This window comes from Acomys minous (assembly GCF_964271855.1).
Source record: "Acomys minous genome assembly, chromosome: 14".
NCBI classification, from domain to species: domain Eukaryota; kingdom Metazoa; phylum Chordata; class Mammalia; order Rodentia; family Muridae; genus Acomys; species Acomys minous.
The window spans coordinates 16,122,934-16,133,812 of NC_140496.1; the positions used below are offsets into that span (position 1 = coordinate 16,122,934).

The 10,879-nt window shown below is 46.0% G+C and overlaps 1 long non-coding RNA gene and 1 pseudogene across 3 annotated transcripts in view; one reads left to right on the forward strand and one right to left on the reverse strand.

Moving 5' to 3' along the window:
* Positions 1-9,730, reverse strand: part of LOC311582843 — a 34,541-nt gene extending 24,811 nt beyond the window's left edge. For both annotated transcript variants that reach the window (XR_014774268.1, XR_014774269.1), the window contains exon 1: positions 9,598-9,730. This is a non-coding gene — a long non-coding RNA (uncharacterized lncRNA). The remainder of the gene's footprint in view (positions 1-9,597) is intronic.
* Positions 9,731-9,794: 64 nt separating this feature from the next.
* Positions 9,795-10,493, forward strand: LOC311583047 (multifunctional methyltransferase subunit TRM112-like protein; annotated as a pseudogene). The gene is made up of 2 exons: positions 9,795-9,803; positions 9,993-10,493. The product of its transcript is annotated as a multifunctional methyltransferase subunit TRM112-like protein (transcript).
* Positions 10,494-10,879: the final 386 nt, after the last annotated feature.

Here is a 10,879-nt window from a genome sequence, read left to right on the forward strand (position 1 = left end):
CATGTGCGCGCACACACACACGCGCACACACACACACACACACTCAAATGCCTGTCGGCAGCATGCCTAGATAAAGAATCTCTGTAGCCTGTGCTCCCTGGTGGGCGGTAGGGACTATATGTGCTGCCAGTGCTCTTAATAGTGGCTGGAGTCTGGAGTGCACCATGGCTTCCTGATAAAGTGGGTCCTGGGGGCCTCCTTAGTGCTGGAGTTTGGACCACAGGCGGCTGAACAGCAGCAGGAGAGCCGAGTCTCTAGGTGGACTTTTCCCAGAAGCCTAACTAATTGACAGCAGCTGGACAATGTCCCTCATTTAACATCTGTCTGTTGATAGAATCGTCACATCGCTGCCTAGTGACATCAGGGGACTCGGTTCTGAATTCTGTATTGAAAAGGCGACTGGCTGCTGGGCAGAGAGCTCAGTTGGTTAAAGTGGCTTGCTTTGTAAGCATGGAAACCTATGTTTAATCCCCAGACCCCATGTTCCTCTAAGGATGCGGAGACAGATTCATGGGGCTCGCTGGCTAGCCTACTTGGCAAGTTGCAAACTAGTAAGAGAGCATGTCAAAAAATAATGACGATGATGGTGTCTGAAGATTGACAATGACATTGACCTCTGGCCTCTGCACACACACACACACACACACACACACACACACACACACACACACACATACAATTAAATGGAAGGAAGAAAGGAAAGAAAGAAAAAGTAAACACACCCTGAATTCCAGGCTTCCAACCAGCAGTGCCTGTTGGGAGAAAGGAAGGTCAATGTAGCACTCACCATGTTTCCTCACCCCTACCCATAGCCACCCACCCAAAGACCCCATCACTGGCACTAACACACCTGTCATCAGGAATTCTCTGATCACGGCCCAGACCTAGGAGAGCACCCACATTCTGGATAGCAGGCAGAGCTGGCTAACCCCTCACAGGGTGGGTGCTGCCCCCTGAGGAGGACAAGCACCTCAGAGTGCCAACAAAGCTCCACAAACTGAAGTGCAGAGTGAGTGAAGAGGCAACACAAGAAGAAAAGCCCAGCCTACTGCGCCCCACCCCACCCCTGTGCCCCACCCTCCTCAGCAGGAAACGACAACTGTTCTTATACCTGTGCTTCTTCCACAGCCTCACTTGGCCCAGATTCTACCCTGCAGGTCATGGAAAAAGAACCAGGAAAGAAAGTCACCAGGTAAGTGGAGGCTCTGTGGACCAGGACCCCTCCAGAATTCTCATTCTGGGGGGGTTAGCATCCCTTCCTATGAAAGGAGCCCAGAAGCCCTCTCCCATGGAGCTGGTACATTCCAAAAACACCAGGGAAACTACAGATCCAGAAATTTCCGTGGACCCATAATCTCCAACCCTGTGACCTACTGTGCTCATGGCCAGTGGCCTTCGGGGCATTGGATGCTCCAGCTACAATGAGCCATAACAGTGGTGTGCAACGTGTGTGTGTGTGTGTGTGTGTGTGTGTGTGTGTGTGTGTGTGTTTGTGTGTTGATGGATCACATGGCCTAACATATTCTTGGCAAACGGTATACTACTAAACTCTATATCCCAGCCTCTGTACAACATTGTATTTTACATTTAAAAAAAACTTGTAAACTGAGGTTTAATTGAAGATATCATTGATTTTTGAGCAATATTAATTACTGCAAAGCTTGTTCTTGTGAAAGAGCCCATTTTGTACTGCTTTAAAGTCAGACTTAAGGATACTGGCAGTGGTGATGTCTGGGGGACCTCTTAACCTGCTTTTTTGTATAATTTACTCTAGACAAAAACTGTGATCACTGTTTATTAGATGTTTGTGCTCTACCAAAGTCACCAAACTCAGGCTTCTTCACTCTTTATCACAATCAATTTGAGCACTGAAAAATCACATGCAGATGTGCCCAGTGACAGGTCTGAGCCTGCTTCCTTATCTATCTATCTATCTATCTATCTATCTATCTATCTATCTGTCTGTCTGTCTCTCTGTAGCTGACTCTATGTTTATGTGTGTTGTCACAGAGAATTTGCTTCTGTGTGTGTGTATGCGTGCACATGTGTGCATGCATGTGTGCATGTGTGTGTGTCTGTCTGTCTGTCTGTCACAGGAGCTTTGTTCGTGTTAGACAAGTATTCTGTTACTGAGCTCCATCATCAAAGGAGGTAAGTACCAATGAGTTAAATGAGGTTCCTTAGAAACTTCTCTGTTCAAATCAAAACCTGAAGCTCTTTTTGGTAGGGATGGGGGAGAATTCAAACTTTCTGCTCAAAAAAAATATATTTTTTGAGGGATTAGACTAAGACACCTCGTCATGTAGCCCAGGCTGGCCTCTGGCTAGCCACATGACCAGTGTAGACATGAATTGCTAGTTCTCTGGCCTCTACTTCTCAAGGGCTGGAATTACAGATGTGTCATAGTTACATTTCTGTTGCTGGCCCCAATGAGAGCTACCTGGTGAGGTGAGGTTGGAAGTTGGAACTCTGGCGTGAGAGGCAGGTGCCCAAGGTATAGAGGACAGGTGAAGAGATTCGGAGTGAAGACAGGCATGTACTTTCTAGTGCTTTCTATCACCCTAGAGAATCTAGAGTCACCTAAGAGATGAGCCAATGGGAGTGTGGTTAGGTTAGCTGACTCATCTTCACCGTGGGTGAGGCCATTCACTGGAACATATCACGTGGAGAGAAAGAACAGATGCTAGATTTGTCGATCTGATTTTTGTACTACAGGTGTCATGTGACCAGCTGCCTCAAGCTCCTGCTGCTCAGACTTCTCTGCAACCATGGACCATCCCTGAAACTGGGAGCCAAGCATGTTCCTTCTCTGAGTTGCTTGTAGCAGAGTATCCTGTCACAGCAACAGGAAGAAAGAGCAGGTCACCAAAGGCTTTAAGTAAAGACTAATGCATGCTAACTTTTGTTGTTTGTCTATTGTTTGAGAGCAGACACATATACAGAAGTCAGAGGACTCCTGAAGAACTTGGTTTTCCTCTTCCACCATGTGGGTCCCAGGGCTTAAACTAAGGTTGTCAGGCTAGACAGCAAGTGCCTGCACCTGTCAAGCTATCTTACTGGTGCACATTCTAGCGTGTGTATTTATAGCAAAGGAAACGAATGGCGGAATCGAAGAAGAAACAACACTCTGGCTCTAGACATGATGATGGTTGTAGAGCCACAATCAAGAAGGATATTGTCAAAAATGGCGTGAAGCCATTGGGACCATCGAGAGACGATCCTTTAGGGATGAAGACATATCTTCTGCGGACGAAATTAGGTGCCAAATGCTGCCCGATGACAGGGTGGAGGTACAGACCAAAGAGGGCCGATCACATTTAGTGGCATGGAAGTCACAGCCAACCTCAGCAGTCAGGGGGAGGCATTAAAGCCACCCACGGAAGACTGGGTCTCAGGAAACCAACCCCAGAAGACATGGGAAATCAATACTGTGGATAACTTAGCTTTGAGAAGAGATAGCACTGGTTTTTAAATCATGGGCATATCGATCTCCCACGGAGGTGGGAGAAAAGAGCTGGCACAGCAAGCCCCGTCCCCTTCCGATGTCACCTTACAAACAAGCCTCAGTACAACTGGGCTCGGTCTAAAAAGAAAAAAAAAAACGCCCTTGAGAATTAATGAATAGGTTGGTCTTCCCTAAGTAACTCATTCTTCTTGTTAACCCTAGCTTCCCTAACTAATGCCCTCAAATCCCAGGAAAATCCCCCACACTGCAGGCTATCTTGGTGCCATAATCTCTTCTCGGGGCTGCATCCAGCCATCTCTCTGAGAGTCAAGATTTCTGGTGCATTGAGCATAAAAGTCAAAGTAGGTGCCTAAAAGGGTAATGGTGTGCGGTTCTATTTCCTCATCGCTCACTGTGAGAGCCCAACTAAACCATCACTATCACGCCTTTTCACTGTCACCGGGCACTGCTTGTCACTTGCTAATTGCTGTGTCTCTGGTATTATTCTTGTAAATGTTCTATACCTGTTTCTCTTGAAGTTACACTCAGTTGTGCTGTCTAAAGTCATGGTCAAGTCATCTTCTGGGAGTTGTGATGTCACCAAAACTACAGTATTCCAGAATACAGAAGCAGCAAATCCATAACAAATGATAACAGAAGTCTCCATAGTGGTGACCAGTGAGGTCCTGTTCTTTCCTCACTACACATACAGTGTTTGGTTTGGTTTGTAATTGACTCAGTTATTTATTCGCTTTACATCCCAATTGCAGCTTCCCCTCCCTTCTCTCCTCCCAGTTCCTCCTTCTCACTCCCCCTCTACCCCCATTCACACCTCCTCCCCTCCTCCCCAGAAAGAGGAGGTCTCCCATGGACATCAACCAGACCCGTTGACTAAGCGCATTCTCTACCTCTGAGACTAGACAAGGCAGCCCAGTCAGGGGAAAGGGATCCCAAGGCAGGCAGTGTGGTCAGAGACCGCCCCTGCTCTGGCTTCCGTAGCCCCACATGAAGGCCCAGCTGCACAACTGCTATATAACCACACATAACATTTTATTCTGTAGCCGTCACGTCCAGATTTTCCCCATGTGAGAAACCTCTTCAAATTAGTTGATCTCCCAATTAGAAGGTTCAATCCTGAGGAAAAAAGATATTCTCAGTACTTGATTTGATCGAATAAGACTACTATGTGTATCTGTGACAGACCATAGCACAAGTGACACCATGACAGAAGCCCATGAAGGCTTTGGAAGCCAGCACATAGGCAGCAATGCCTGCCCAAATGAGAACAAAGGCATAGTCCACCTGCCAAAACAGGAACCAAGGCTAAGGCAACAGTCCTGGGATACGGCTGGGAGAGTTCCAAAATGTGCTAACCTTGTTTTTTGGCTCCCGTAGTTCCATTTCTTGCTAGCTGTTCTTGTTAACTGAAGTGTGTCAACCCAGGATGTGGCTTTTGTGCTTAAAAAGCCAAGAACAGCAAGGCTCAGGGCTGCATGACTTGAGTGAGTTCCCCGTGCAGCTGCTGGCTGACTGTAAAGACTTTCTGTTTGGCTTTTAAGAATCTATTCGTTCTCTGAAGGAGTAACTTCACAGCACACCTTTTTTTCTACTTCCTTCATTGTTGTATCAGGCACATAGAAGAAATCTGATTAAAACTTAGTGAACTGGCTGGTGAGGAGGCTCGGCAGGTAAAGCCACAACTTGCTGCACAACCTGAGAACGTGAGCTTGATCCCAGAATTCCACAGTAGAGGGGAGGCCAGACTCACAAAGTTGGCTAACCCTATACCACACACACACACACACACACACACACACACACACACACACACACACACACCATAGCATGCTCTCTCTCTCTCTCTCTCTCTCTCTCTCTCTCTCTCTCTCTCTCTCTCTCTCTCTCTCTCTCTCCAGTCAATAAGCACTTGAAGGCACTTCACAAGCTTTCGACAGTGTGTCACGGTCTAAATATGTCCAACCTCTTAGCTTTGAGACATGACACTGTCATCTACAAAGTCTGCACATGATGGAGTTATTTTTAAGAAATCACATAAGGAAGTCTCATGACGTTTTCAGTGAGCTTAAGATCTTCTACTGGGTCACAAGTCATGACCTCCAAGGCCACAGGCTGGACATGCCTGGTAGTAAAGAGGGAATATTTGTGAAAGAAAATGACTAATTGTGAATTTTTCTTTTCTCTTTTTGCTTAAAGATATGTGATTTGTCTAAATTAGTAGTGTGTCATAGAATCTCTAAACTGATGAAGATGGTCTGCATATACCATGTTGTTTAGTAAGATGTCCATTGGGTATATGTGTAACTACTGAGGTCTTCGTAAACGGGACAACACTTGAGGAACGAGCTTTATCATTTTGTGTCATTTTATCGAAATGGTATACACTCACTTATAACTGGACACTAGCCCAAGGGGCATGTCCCATGAACGTCTTCACCTACCAGGAAAGTGGGATGGATGTGAGGACTTCCTATTGGGACTCTAGGTGAGAGAAGTATGGGAGAATGGGGAAATAGAAGGATCCAGAGGGTCCTAGAAACCTACAAGAAGAACATTATGACGGGCAGATCTGGGCTCAGAGGTTCTGCTCATACTATGGCACCAACCAAGGACAATGTGTGCAGTAAACATTGAACCCCTACCCAGATCTAACCAATGGACAGGACATTCTCCACAGTTGAGTGGAGAGTGGGGACTGACTTTCACACGAAGTCTGGTGCCCCATAGTTGACCACATCCCCTTAATGGGGAGGCTCAGTAGCACTCAGAGGAAGGATAGCAGGCTACCAAGAAGAGACTTGATACCCTAGGATCATATTCAGGGGGAGGAGGTCCCCCTCAGTCACAGTCATAGGGGAGAAGAATAAGGGGAAAGTGGGAGAGAGGGAGAAAGGGGAGGATACAAGGGATGGGATAACAATTGAGATGATTTATGAATGAATTAATAAAAGAAAATAATTTTTAAAAAGAGTTGCATACAGCTACTATGGTGGATGACTCACTTAAATAAGTTGGCACAGGACTGGTTTGGGGAAAGTATTTTGGGCCTTTTACAACTAAAAGCACTTTCCCGATAGCTCCATACAACATCAAAAGTAAATAAATAAATAAGTACAAGGAAGGAAGGACAGAGGAGACATGATAGGGAAATTACACTTAATGTAAGTTATATATGTATATGAAAATGTCCTTATAGAAGCCAGTACCGTGTACAATGAATATACACTAATGAAAATGACAAATATACACGATATAAATCAAACTAAGTCAACCCCCACTCTGGCATATTTGTGTCAGCCAAGGCATCCATGTCAGTGGCTGAGACAGGAATAGGGTGTAACCCTGAAGAAATGAAGCCTTGAGGGTCATCCACTGCCCGCTGTTGACTATCGGTCCCCTCTGTCATACGGTTTTCACATGGCATTTCTGATCTAGAGCTGAGTCATATGAATCTGGGGTGTCTGTCCTCTGAGGAGCCTGGTCCAGAGGAACCATTCAGGTGCCAGGAAGAACACACAGCAAGGTGTAGACAGTGCTTGTTCCCGAGAGCGTAGGTGAGCCTCTGCCACACAACTCGAGAACCACACACGAAGGGACTCTGGCCAGCTGAAGCATGCCAAGCACGGCTCTGGCAGGCCTTGCCCCTGTCCCCCATGCCCTCTGCCTTGCTAAAAACTGCTAGGCTACATTCCTAAAGCTAGCCACCAACATCTATTCCCTCATTTGGCCACTTCCTCCTCCTGAGGCCGACTCCCGAGGTCCAGCTATCAAAGCATTGAAGTCCAGCAATCAAAAGCCCCCTTTGGCTCACCTATAATTAACATGTCCGATTAAAATTAAACACCTCATCCTAACACAGGGTTTTTCCTTGTACCTTTACAAACATTTACATTTTCTTATGGGTGTTTGTCTCCTTCTGCCTCCTCTCTGTCAGAGGCAGGCCTGTGTCTCCTCTCCTCTGTCAGAGGCAGGCCTGTGTCTCCTCTCTGTCAGAGGCAGGCCTGTGTCTCCTCTCTGTCAGAGGCAGGCCTCTGTCTCCTCTAGGATAAATACCTCTCCCCCCAACCCCCTGTCTTGCCCCCTTCCCCTTCTCCCTCATCCTCTATCTCCTGTCTTTGTCTCTTTTCCCTGCCCTCTGTTCCTCTGGGGCAAATAAATCTCCTTTGTGCTAAGAACTTGCTCTTGGGGGTACTGAGAAATACTCTTCCTTTCAATGGAGAGATCCACGGACGAGCTTACCACTTATCCCATTTTGTCATACAGCACTGCTTACTTAAATTCACTTAAATTCACTTAAAGTCCCCCATCTGGTTTGCATCCTTTCTCATTCTCAAAAACATCGGTGTTTGGAAGTTAAGTACAGTGCCACTTGCCTACAATCCCAGCACTTCTGCTGAGGCAGGGGTTTGTGCTTTCCAGGCCAAGCTGGGCTGTGTAGTGAGACCCTGTCTAGACTACACACACACAAAGTATCACTATTGGACACAACAAAGCCCTGTTCTTCATCAACTCTCTATAACTGTATTCACTTGGATTGCTATGTTTTGGAACTGATTATTATTATTATTATTATTATTATTATTATTATTATTATTAATCATTATCATTATCATTATCATCATCATCATCAATTTTCCTTCTTAGTCTGACCAGCATAAATGTATCCTACAATATGCTTGTTTACCTAAAAGATTTATTTTTATTTGCATGGATGTGTGTACCCACAGAGAACCAGAGACCTCCTAGAGCCACAGGCAGTTGTAAGATGCCTGAGATAGGACTATTATTCAATATCACATATAATAATATCGAAATACAAACGTACTATGGTAGTATTAAATTATATTAAATTGTATTTAATAAAATAATATGAAGATATAAAGGCTGGAACTGGAGATATGGTTCAGTAGCTAAGAGAATTTGACCGCTCTTGCAGAGGACCACGATTCAGTTCCCAGGACCCACACGGTGGCTCACAAATATTTGTAACTCCAGTCCCAGAGGATCCGACACTCTCTCCTGACCTTCAAAAACACATACACATAATGCAGACATACACGCAAGCAAGACACCCATATGCATAATAATGTTAATAGCCACAACAAAACATATGAAACCTACCAGTTCTCAGTAAAAACGAAAGCTCTTGACTCAGGAATTGTACGAAAGCTGTGTACAATGTTGAGACTACGTAACGAAGTTAAGCCCTCATCAAAGTCCCATGTATTGCAAAGAACCCCCCAAAACAGTAATAAACTTGGCCAAGATCAGGAACCGTATGATCCTGCTGAGCTGACCCCCCAACCTGACCCCGCCCAAGTTGTCCTGCAGGTTGGACCAGAATAAGAATTCTTGCATTAAACGTTGTTCAAACTAATTTGAAATGTAATTGCATAGTCACATCAATATAATCAAGGAAATGTGTTTTTTACAAGGTATAATCATTTTCTAATTACTAATTAAGAACTCTCCACAGTTTATGAGAAAATTCTACCTTAGAATTGTTTGGTAATACACAGTGTATGAATTAACCCAATTGCTTTCCGGGAGTCCTCGGGTGACAGAAATATAAATAATTCATTGTGAAACTTGTATGCTTTCCGTGACCCCAGCAAACCTGGATTTCCGGTACCAGAGCAGCCGGCCAGCGACCCTGCTTTAATGGGAACTGAAGAGGGGCCGGTGTGTGGTGTTGTATTTGCAGTGTGTCTTTCCCACACTTCTACTTCCTGCTGAATGCGCTAATGTCTAAGTGCCTTTTACATGAAAAACTTGTTCACACTGGCAGATGCCCTTGTGGTACTTGTCTGACCCACGTCCACTTTCTCTGACCTCACCACCTCCAGGGGTAGGTGCCTAACCATGTGCTCTAACCCCAGCATCCAGATAAGACCCACCTGGGTCTTATACAAGAGAAGGCTGAAGTGCAGTGCATCTCCAAGTAATTTTTACTTACAGATTCTGAGCAAGGAAAGCCCAGTACATCTGAAGGACATGCCTATTGGCATACGTTTAAAATCTATTTTTATGTTGGGTTCCTTCTCTCTCCCTGTTCCTCCCCAATCCCTTCCAATATCCCAACATCTGGGAGGACAGAAAGGTTAGGGGAACAGGGCATTGTTTTCCTTAGCTACCTCCAGCTGTTTTGTGGCATCGTTCCTTGGGGGCCAGTCCAATCTTCATTTCAGGATATCTCTGACTTCTTGTCACACTGCATCAAGAGCAACCAGGAACAGCAGGGGAGAAGCACCAATAGCCTTCTTTACACAGGAGAGAGGGGGGAGGGGGGAGGGAGGGGGGAGGGAGGGAGGGAGGGAGGGAGAGAGAGAGAATGGGTCTGGTATTTATTCCAACTGGCAAAGACCACGCCCCCACATGGGCAGTTCACAGCTGACAAACATCACCTGCCCTCTCACAAGGCAATTATCAGCTGTGGACAAACTGGAGCAGCCCCCATATCCCACACCTGGGATTAAAACAAAAACATGTTTACGTATAAAGCAAAACTTCCGAGTGTGACAACATAAAGCTGCTCACCCACAATCTCCTGAGCTCGCATGTGTGGGGTGTGGGCACGCGTGGCTTCCCCGCTGCGCCTGCAGGCCACCGAGGTCCTCATCAACCCCGTGGAGTTCAACCCTGACTTCGCGGCACAGATGATCCCCAAAGTGGAGTGGGCGGCGCTTGTGCAGGCTGCTAACACCTTAAACCTGGCTGAGGTATCCAAAGAGCTGACTGAGGAAAATGCACCACGTGTTGCTTTGGGTTGACGTACTGGAGGGCACCCTGCAAATGCCCAGAATCTGGTCGTCTTTTCCCTATCAGCCGCGGGATCCCCAATATGCTGCTTGAACGATGAAGAGACTGAGATGTAACCTTGCTAGCCACCACTTTGGTATTTGGTGACCATGTGTATCTGTTGTGCAGTCTGTTAACTAGGTATGTCATGTGTGACCCGGATGATCCCCCTCAGCCCCCAGTGACTCACTGACCACCGTGTACTTGAGCTCCACAGTATATTTTTTTCTCATTAAAGGTTCAAAACAAACAAAACAAACAAACAAAAATTCCACACACATGCCTCTGCCCCTGGGTCAAAGGAAATAGAAATAAAAATCCAGAGGGAGAGAGGGAAAGTGGATGAAGGGGGGGGATGAAAGAGAGACTAGCAGTAAATACAAAGGAATAGTGTTGGGATGGGGTCACTAAATTTGGAGGTGTGGGGGGGCATGGGGGGGAGGGCGCTTGAGTAGATTTTCACAAGAGGCTACCTGAAAGCTATGAGTTTAAGCTGCTAGAAGGAATGAGGCTTTTAAATTCGTGTCTCAGGCCACTAGCTTGAGCTATCTGAGGAAAATACAACTGGAATTCGCATCAAGGTGACTGATCCCTGCCTCTCTGGTATAAGAAAGAGCT